The 10855-nt window shown below is 34.1% G+C and overlaps 1 pseudogene; it reads right to left on the reverse strand.

The window, feature by feature from the left end:
• Positions 1–9712: 9712 nt before the first annotated feature.
• On the reverse strand, positions 9713–10562 carry LOC148124093 (uncharacterized; annotated as a pseudogene).
• Positions 10563–10855: the final 293 nt, after the last annotated feature.

A 10855-nucleotide genomic window follows, 5' to 3' on the forward strand; every position in this document is an offset into this window, starting at 1 on the left:
TTCCATTTTCAACCTCTGCATGCCCCATTTTCTGCCCGTTCCGATTCCCGCCACCTGGAATGGACCAAAAATGGGGTGCGCAGAGTCCAAAAATGGGGCATGCGGAGGCAGCAATAGACGATGGCAATCCCTGAAGCCTGAAATAGCTGATTATCAGGAGGCCGATCTAACCGACAATCAGCTCTTGTGCTAATCGGGCTGTGCTGAAGCTGACCAGGCTATATGCTGTTTGCTGCAAGGAGGCAAATTGCTGGGAGGCAGAAGCAGATTTTTTTTTTCTTGTTTTCTTCCCCCCAAACTAGGTGTGTCTTATATTTCGGAGCATCTTATACTCCGAAAAATATGGTATATCACATGTTCCATTTAAGCAACACTAGTATGCATGTCAGCAACTGAATTTTCCTTTCAGAAATTATTTATGGGCATTTTAGGATTATATATGGCCCATTGTATTGCATATTAGTGCTGTTGTAAAACAACAATAAGTCAATAGCTGAAATGTTTGATATCTATATAAATGAATAACACAGATTATCATCAGTGCAGTCATATTTCAACTATTAACACAAAGTTCAAAATTTAATACATGCTAACTTAACAATTATATGTTAATAACCAAAATACAACTGCACTGAGGATAATAAAGAACATAAAGAATCATAGTTCAATATGGAAAGATCTGTTATTATAAGTCTTGTTTTATTCTACTTGCAAACCAAATACTATAAAAGCAGGAGACCTTGGTTAGTGACCATGGGAAAACAATTGAATTAGATTATCACAGATGTTAACATAAATTCGGTAGTAGGCAACCCTGATAAAAATTTATTATCTAGAAAGCTACAGGCCAAATCAGATCCAAAAAGCAATTATATTTGAGTGATTGTAGCTTAATCAAAGGTTTTGCATGTTTGGGAATATGTGTTTATATCTATATGTTATCTATTTATATATCTGTTTGAAAGCATATGCATTGATGTAGAATATGACATTTTGACAAAGTTGCTGTTTCCTTACAAACTGTGACAAACTGTGACAAACTGTTTATTATTACTATTTCATATGTTCTTATCCAACATTGTTAATTCTCAATAAACAAACATAAACAAACAGAACACATAACATGAAAACATAAAACTTCTTTTTAGAAAGCAGCTTAACCCTGGGTTGCATCTTTTTGTACAGACATAAATCAAATTCATGCTCACCTTATATACTATTTCATATCTTATTTAACATTCTATATTTTCTATATGTCTTCTCCCCTCTTTTCACTCTCCTAATTCTATTTTATTTATTTCATCTCAATTTAAATCATTATACTTGTATCTTTTGTCCATTTTTTTCCAGTTATCTATTTATCTTTTCTCTTTAATACAAAATTTTTCCTGTAATCACTGGTTGAAGTAAGATGCCTTTCTATCTTTCCCCCAAATTTAACACTTAAAATAATACATAATTTCCATTCTGATTCTGCTTAGTACATTCTACATGACATTTTAGAATAAAAAACATAATGAACTTATAGTATGGTAAAAACAATGTTCCATAACAACTTAATTAATTAAACTCTATTATTAAATCTTAGACATTTTACGCATTCCCTGCAATGTTCTATTAACACATATATTATTCCAATTTTCTAACTCTATTTCAAATACAAATACTACAATACAATCTTACGTACTTTTGCAGAATCTCTTTTTAAATTATATTTTACCCTTTGTCTCTGAAAAAAACCTGTTTTTTAACATCTTGTTTTTAGCCTTTATAACTTCACTTTTTCCCTTCCTTTCTTGTCAAATCTAGCCTTTTTAACCCCCATCTCTCAATCTTCACCCTCTTAGTCTCCCCTCTCTGTTCTATTCCTCTTTTCTGTTGCTTTTTCCCTTTCTTGGTTGTTTTTTTAGAACTTTAATTCTCCATTTTCTTTCCCTTTTTTCCCTTTTTTCCTCAATTAAAGTTATGTGTCCATTAAAGATGGCTTCTTCTTCTTCATCCCAACTTTCTTGTTGCTGTAAGTAGAAATCGCCATTTCTAAGAAGCGAAAAATAGATCCAAAAGAACCCTTGCCTTCTTGTTCCTCTTCTTTTAGCTTTTCAAATTCCATTTTCAATTCTTCAACAGATACCATTGTAAAAAAAAAATTTAAACAATCCAAATGTTTTTAGTCTTTCAAAAGATAGTTTGCAAAAATCCCAAAGTCATCAAGCAATCAAAATCAACACAAACTGTTTCATTTAGCACTTTCTTCTTTTAATACTTTCTCTTCCTGGGGTAGAGTTCAATTACACAATTCCAAAATAACTTTTTTGAAGTCTTATTGCAAATTAATCTCTATAAGCTCCAAGCTTATAGCCAATTAATCTCTATAAGCTCCAAGCAGTCTCCTTCAGCAAATCTTGGTATAAATCATTTACCTCTCTTCCTTCCCACTGTAAGCAAAAAGATTTTAATTTTTAAATGTCAGTGTTTAGAAATCTAATGTCCCCTTGGCTTTAATTTTCAAAATTAGTTACCTTCTGCTGCCAAAGCGGGTATTTCCGATTTCCATCTGCTATCTCCGTAGGGAAGGAGAGTGAGGGAAAAAAAAAGCTTTCACTTTCACTTTCAACCACAGCTTTATGATCTTTTTGGGAAACAATGTATCCTTTAGAGAGCCAAACTTCCAGGGTATTCAGATGTTGCTTATCATCCCGGTTCAGCCAAAAACTTTCACTTTCTCCATTTCCTCCTGCACAAAACTGGTCCGGCTGAGAGGTTCTTTGTGGCGGCCATTGCTGACCGCCGCTCCACTGCCTTTGGAAAAGGGAATTTAGCCAGCTGGGGAAGGGGGTTGCGATGCCCCCAGACCCCTGCCTGGATCTCCCCTGTCTTCAGTTATCCCTACAGGATAACTATAGCCCCCAAATCCAGCTGGATCGGAGGCACTTCAGCAGTGAGCACAGCAGGGATCACACACAAATGCAAATTCCTGCTGCCTCCAAAACCTGACCTTTCTTTTGTTTGTTTGTTTTTTGAACTACTTGTTCACAGCTTTATCAGTTCTTATCTTTTATTATATCACTCTAACAGCAATAGTATCCCTCCCTCCCATTAAACCTGTGTTTGTGTCCTATTTTAGAATCTTAGGTTTCTGGAAAGAAATACCTTCTACTAATAATAGGAGAAATTTAAGTGGTTAATGGGAGAGAAAGGACAACAATAAGAACAACAATTTTGATATTTGAATTAAGTGAAACTTCTGCATTGGATGTTTATACAATTGTCAAGTTGCAAGAACTCAAAACATCTTTTTTTTTAAAAAAAATATTATTTGGGTTTTCACAAAAACAAAATACAAATAAAACATCTTTTTTGAAAATAGCATGGTCCCAGGTTATCACTTCTTCATACAGACACAAAACTCAATTTCATGCTCATTTTTATATTCTATTCCATAACTTATTACCATTTTATATTTTCTACATAGTTTTTCCCCTCTTCTAATTTTCTTAACTTTGTTTTGATTACCTCAATTCAAATCATTATATTTATACTTTTGTCTATACTGTTACAATTTCACATTATCTTTTCTTATTAAACAATTTTTTCCCTGTAGTTACCAATTAGAGTATGACACCTTTATATCCTTTAATTTTATCAATTAAAGCTCTTATTTAAGCTTCAATGTATAGCTTTAAGATTATAGCATTCAATATAATACATAACTTCCAATCAAATTCTGCTTGGTACATTTTTAAAATAGACTATATTCTTAAAAAGAAAAAAATTATATATATATGTAAATAAAACACATTCCATTCCAATTCAATTCTATCATTAATTTGCATTAAAATCTTAACATCTTTAACATTTCTTTTCAATTGAATATCATACTTCCTTGGGAACACTTATAAACTTTCCATAGTTAATTCTTTTTTTCCCCATATTTCTCACTTATATTTTTATAAATCATTACTAATAATTAAAAATGTTCCCTTTTAATTCTCTCAATCATTTTAATTCATTTATTTATTAACAAATATCCTACTGCATTACAATAAATATTTTATCCATCATCATATTTTCTAAAGTTATTTCTATTTGTAATATAACAAAGCTATCCTATGTACCTTTACAGAATCCCTTTTACAATTAAATTTTCACCCATTATCTCTAAACAAACTTATGGTTACAATCCTTATATTTTTCCCTGTTTCTCCATTTCTTGTTTCTGTCTTTTACAACTTCTTTTCCTTGCCTTCTTCCCCCTCTTCTTCTCCCTCCCCTTTTTACCCCCTTGTCTCTCTACTTCTAACTCTCTCATCTGTAACCCCCTCTTCTGTTGCTTTCTAATATTATACTTATCTTTCAAATTGTTCTTCTTTTTGGTTGTTTTTTCTAATCTTAAACCTTTCACTCTCTTTCCCCCCTTTTCTTTTTTCCCCCCACTTAAAATTATTTGATCATTAAAGATGGCTTCTTCTTTGTCCCAATCTTCTTGTTCTGCAAGCATTTCTTATTGCTTCTTTTAGTTCCAGATCTCCATTTCTAAGAATTGAAACACAAAGCCAAAAGAACTTCTCCCTTCTTGTGCATCTTTTTTCCATTTTTAAGTTCTGTTTTCAGTTCTTCTAAGAGTGATACCATTTTAAAAACTTTTAAACAACCATCCAGTTAATTTTAGTCATCTAGATGCAAACAACCAAAAATCACCAAGTAATCCAAATAATCCAAGGCTGTTTCTATTTGCTTCTTTTTTCCACTTTCTCTTCCTGGGGTTCTATTATTTTGTTACCAAGTTTCCATTAAAATGTATCTTTGAGGAATCCTAAAATTTCACTGTAAGTTCCTTTTAATTACAGTTCCATTCCCTAATTCCAGGCATCTCCTCCATTTTTCCAGATCCTGCCCTTCTATTCTTCTTTTTTCTCCTTTCCAGCTTTTAAAAACTTTTAAATGTCCAGAAATCTTTATTTATCCCTTTGACTTTTATTTTCAGCTTAGATGCCTATTAATGTCAAAGTGGTTTTTTTTTCAGTTTCTTGCTTAAGTCTCTTAGCTGTCAGTATAAGGAAGGGAAGAAAAAAAACCTAATCCTTTCCCTTCTCTGTCTCCTTCGCAGCTTCAAAATCTTCTTTGGGAACAATGTTGTTAAGTTTAAATTCCAGGGTACCTTATTTGTTGCTTTTGCTGTTTGACCCGGTCAACCAAAACTTTCTCTTCTTATCTTACTCCTGCACATTCTTTTCCGGTCGAGTTCTTTGTGGTGGTCATTTCTGACACCGCTACAACCGCCTTCAGGAAAGGGAGTAATGGCCAGCTGGGGAGGAGAGATGCGGCTCTCCTCAACCCTGCAGGCAGTCTCCCCCCTCTTCCCCACCTCTATGGGGTGGCTTAGCCCCGAAACCAGCCGGCTCAGGGCGCTCCAGCTGCAAGCACGGATCGAAGCCTCGGAGAGACGAGGTTTCGGTCTGTCGCTGAAGAAGCTCAAACTGGAAGTCCAAGAACCCAAAACATCTTAACTTATACAAGCTACCTCTTTTCTTATGTAAATAGTTTATACCTACTAATGCACTATCTTTTTTGAATGCCGAATATATAAGAACAGAAATCAGATGAGAGAGAGAAGGTTTTTTTCTTCTTCTAAAGATAGTATCAGAAGTATATTCTGGGGAACGTACAGTTGCAGTTTATTGACTAGAGAAGATGCATAACAAGGAGGCAAAATATATTGAACACTGCATGCATGTTAAGGACAAAAATGTATAGCAATTGTAGGGTAAGCTCAAAATCCTAAACTCTGGCAGTACTTGATGAAATCTCTAATTTCAAATTTCTACACCTGCCAATTCCTGATGGCTTAACTTAACATTATGTGTAATTTCCCATTCTGGGCATTATACATAAAGAGATTATCAAAACTATCAGCATAATGAGACTTCCAGTTTGAGCCTCTTCAGTGACAGACTGAAATCCACGATCGTGCATGGTTTCGATCCATGCTCACCACTGGAGCACCCCGAGCTGGCTGGTTTCAGGGCTAAGCCACCCCATAAATGTGGTGAAGAGAGGGGAGGCCACCAGCAGGGTCAAGGAGAGCCTCATCTCTCCTCCCCAGCTGGCCATTACTCCCTTTCCCAAAGGCGCTTGCAGCGGTGGTCAGAAATGGCCACCTCAAAGAAGAACTCGACTGGAAAAGAATGTGCAGGAAGAGAAAGTTTTGGTTGACCGGGTCAAATTGAAAAAGCAACAACATAAGGTACTCTGGAATTTGAACTATAAAGAATAACATTGCTCCCAAAGAAGATTTTGAAGCAGCGAATGAGAGAGGGAAGGGAAAGGCTTTGGGTTTTTTTTCTTTCCTTCCCCATATTGACAACTAAGGAGATTTAAGTAAGAAACTGACAAAAATCCACTTTGACATTAGCAGGCATTTAAGCTGAAAATAAAATGTCAAAGGGATAATAAAGACTTCTGGATTTTCAAAAACTTTTAAAAGAAGGAAAGGAGAGAAAAGGAAAAAATAAAAGGGTGGGATCTGGAAAAATAGAGGAGACCACCTGGAAGAAAAAGGAATTAACAGTGAAACTTTAACTAGATTCCTAAAAGATACATTCCAACTGAAAATTATTAATAAGATAATAGAACCCCAGGAAGAGAAAGTAAAAAAAAAGAAGTAAGAAGAAACAGCTTTGGATTATTTGGATTACTTGGTGATTTTTGGATTTTTGGCTATTCGATCTAAAGGACTAACCCAATCTACCAGCAGATTTCTAGAAATGATAGATAAAATGATAGATAAAATACTCATTGTAATGTAATGGAATGTTTGTTAATAAATAAATGAAACAAAGAGAATGAGAGAATGAAATTAGGAAAGGATGAGAACATTTTGATTGTTATTAATGAGTTATAAAAATTTAAGTGAAGAGGAATATGAAAGAAATATGAAAAAAATATGGAAATATTATAAGTGTTCCTAAGGAAGTATGATATCTCATTGAAAAGAAATGTTAAAGATGTTAAAGATTATAACTAACATTAATGATAGAGCTAAATTGGAATAGAATAAGTATTTTATTTACTAATATATATATATATATATATATATATATATATATATATATATATATATATATATATATATATATATATACTTTCTCTTTAAGAACTTAGTGTGTAATTTAAGAATGTTCCAAGCAGAATTCAACTGGAAATTATATGTTATATTGAATGTTATAATTATAAAGGCATAAACTGAAGTTTAAATAAGAGTTGAATGGACATAAATTGAAAGGTACAAAGGTGTCATACTCCAATCAGTAACTACAGGGGAAAATTTTGTTTAATGAGAAAAGAAAATATGAAATTGAAACAGGACAGATAAAAGTATAAATATAATGATTAGAAAGATATTGAAACTTCAAAAAAGATATATATAATTGAATTTAGAAAGGAATAAGATAATTAAAAGCAAGGTTGAGAAAACTAAAGGAAGGGAAAAATTATTGAGAAAATGTTAAAATAGTAATAAGAGATGGAATAGAACACAAAGATGAGCATGAAATTGAGTTTGTGTCTGTATGGAAAAGTGATAACCCGGGACCATGCTATTCTCAAAAAAAGATATTTCATTTGTATTATATTTTTTGAAAACCCAAATAAAACTTTTACAAAAAAAATAAAAACTATCAGAATAATGAAAAATTTGAAAGCACCTAGCCCAATCTACCAGCAGATTTCCAGAATTTGAAATAGTTTTGCAGCACAGCAGCGAACTGACTGACAAGCTTCTTCAATTTCATTGTGGACTCTGCCCATACATCTGATGACTTGGCCCCAAATATCATAATTTCTTTCTTCAAGAACAATCTGGCAGATTACTCCAACAATCATACACTCTGTTTCCTGTTGCAGGCAACATAAATCTTTTAGCAGATCCTCATCTGTCATCTTTATGACATCACTGAGATCATATTTCACCTCTGTTGTTCATTAAGGATTTCAGTATCACCGTTTTGGAATCCTAATTTTCTGAGATTGGCTGATTGCCCAAAATCCGGACAGCAGTAACATGCTTGAGCTAAATTATGAACACATTGAAATAGGAACTTAAAAATGTTAAATTATAAATGTCATCTTCTTTCTTTTCTTCTTTTAATTACTAAATGTTAAAAGTGACAGCTTTATCCTTTTTATTTTAGAACTCTTAATTTAGGTTTTAATATCTTAACTATTAATCTTTTTAGTGGTTAAATTACTTTCATTTTGCATTACCATATTGATCAAATTCTTGAGATAATACTGTAATTTCTTTTTAAGTGTGTCTTGTAATTTTCAATCTTTAAAAGCTCAATGAAGCTCTTTTAGACTTGGATTTACATTTGCAATGTTATTAGATTCTTAAAGACCGAAAATAGGGATATTTTGGAATTAAGAATTTAGAAAGATGGAAGAAAGGAGATTCATTTTAAATGTAATAATTCATAGCATTCTTCCTTCTCTCTTCTATTTTATACATTTCTCTTCTTTCTCTCAGATAACAGCAGAAGGTATGCCACAGGGTACCTCCTCAGGATCTCACTTGCCATCATTGACTGCATACTCTGTAACCTGAAAGCCTTCCAACTCCCTTACCTCCAATATATAGGCAAGGCAGCAGCGGTTCATTGCTATTTCAGATCTTCCACCACTCTCTCTATTATGAAGCAGTTGCAAAAGAATAATAGTCTATGGCAAGGAGGAATTGGATATTTAAAAACTGATTTATTTTTAAAAGTATATTGCTTTTTTCTCTTCTCCTTTGAGTGGGCTCTGCAATTGTATCAGCTTTTTGTCTGATAAGCATATCAGCTAAAGTGGTCCACTTGGATATAAACCAGCATAATCCTACTTTAGTGGGTGCATTATTACCATTAATTTTAATAAGACCAAAGGCCAATATCTTTGCTTTTATAGCACATAATAGACTACTTTTTCTCTTCTAGTTCCGATTATAGTTCTCTAAGGAATACTTAAAGAATTTGATTTTTGCACACACTGTTAAAAATTGGATTTATCTGCATTTCTTAGGCTAACATAAGATCAAAATTCACATGTCCCAAGTCTTCTGACCCAATTTCTAAGTCATAAAAGTCTAAATTATATTTAAGCTATTAATATATAAATATGATTCTTATTTTTATTTCTTAACTTCAAAATGTGCCACAGAATGCGGCACATAAGAGAACATTTCTCAAAATAATAATAAGAATAGATTAATTGGTTCAACTTCAAATTGTCCTAATTTACCACTGCTATTTAAAATAGTATAAACTTGGATGATCACACTTTGTTAGTTGCCACCAAAGTTCAGCTATCACAAAAACTGTGTCGTTGAACCATCTGGACCATCCACAAGGACTGGGAGCTGGAGGCAACATTTAATGTTGGTTTTACTCTTACTTTAAGGACATTGCAATCACTTGTTTGGAGGAGCAGACAAGCTAGTGAATGCTCTAGTACAGACTGTCAAATATTGTGGCCAATACAATATTCCCAGTGCACTATGACTTTAAGGGCAATTGGGAACATTAACAAAATGAAAAAAAAGATAATATTACATTATTATTATTATTATTATTATTATTATTATTATTATACACAAAAAACAACAGTGTACACAGCAAACAAGATAACTATGCTGGGTTTCATATCATGAATCACTAGTTGAACATTTCCCAAGTATTTAGGACTGTGTGATGTATTGGCGGATTATGCAAGCAGATCCCAGTAAGGTGGCCTTCTGCAGCTGACCAATGGTGATTTTGTCAGTGCCAATTGTTTTCAAGTGCTTACCTAGATCTTTAGGCACAGCACCCAGTGGCCGAGTACCACTGGAACCATCTGCACTGGTTTATGCCAGAGTCTCTGCAATTCGATTTTTAAGTCCTGATATCTGGTTATTTTTTTCAAGTTGTTTCTTGTCGACTCTGCTGTCACCAGGTATGACAGTGTCAATGATCCACACTATTTTCTTCTCCACAATCATGATATCCGGGGTGTTGTATTCCAAAACTTTATCAGTCTGTATTCTGTAAGTCTCAGAGTAGTTTTGCATGCTTATTTTCAACCACTTTCTCAGGCTGATGATCCCACCAGTTCTTTGCTACAGGCAGATGGTAGTTGTGACACAAGTTCCAGTGGACCATCTGAGTGACTGTGTTGTGATGTTGTTTGTAGTCAGTCTGAGCGATTGTCTTGCAACAGCTCAGTATGTGATCGATGGTTTCGTCCACTTCTTTGCAGAGTCTGCATTTGGAGTCATTAGCAGATTCTTCTACTCTGGCTTTAATTGCATTTGTTTTGATGGCTTGTTCTTGGGCTGCAAGAATCAGGCCTTCTGTCTCTTTCTTCAGTGTTCCATTGGTCAGCCATAATCAGGTCTTTTCCTTATCTACTTTTCCTTGGATCTTTTCAAGGAACTGTCCATGCAGTGCTTTGTTACACCAGTTGTCAGCCTGAGTTTGCATTGCTGTTTTCCTATATTGATCTTTGGTTTGCTGCACTTTGAGTAGCTTCCTATTGTTGACCTCCATCAAAGCTGGTTCAACACTATTTTTCACATAATCTGCCAGAGCATGTTTCTCTTCTTCGACTGTCTGCTTCACTTGCAAAAGTCCTCTGCTTTTCTGGGGAAATATAGCCTGTCAACATCACTGCACAGGTGGAGCACTTAGTGTATGGTCATCAGTTTTCCCATTTTCCTATCCAGGTTATCCAGCTCTGCCTGTGTCCAACCCAGGCACCTACCATCCCTAATGATGAGAAGAAATCAGCAAAATTCCTCACAGGATCAGTCATCACCCAGATCAACAAGGGCTGCACCAGA

The sequence above is a fragment of the Pseudonaja textilis genome, chromosome Z (assembly GCF_049901715.1).
Source record: "Pseudonaja textilis isolate UNSWEBS1 chromosome Z, rPseTex1.2, whole genome shotgun sequence".
NCBI classification, from domain to species: Eukaryota; Metazoa; Chordata; class Lepidosauria; order Squamata; family Elapidae; genus Pseudonaja; species Pseudonaja textilis.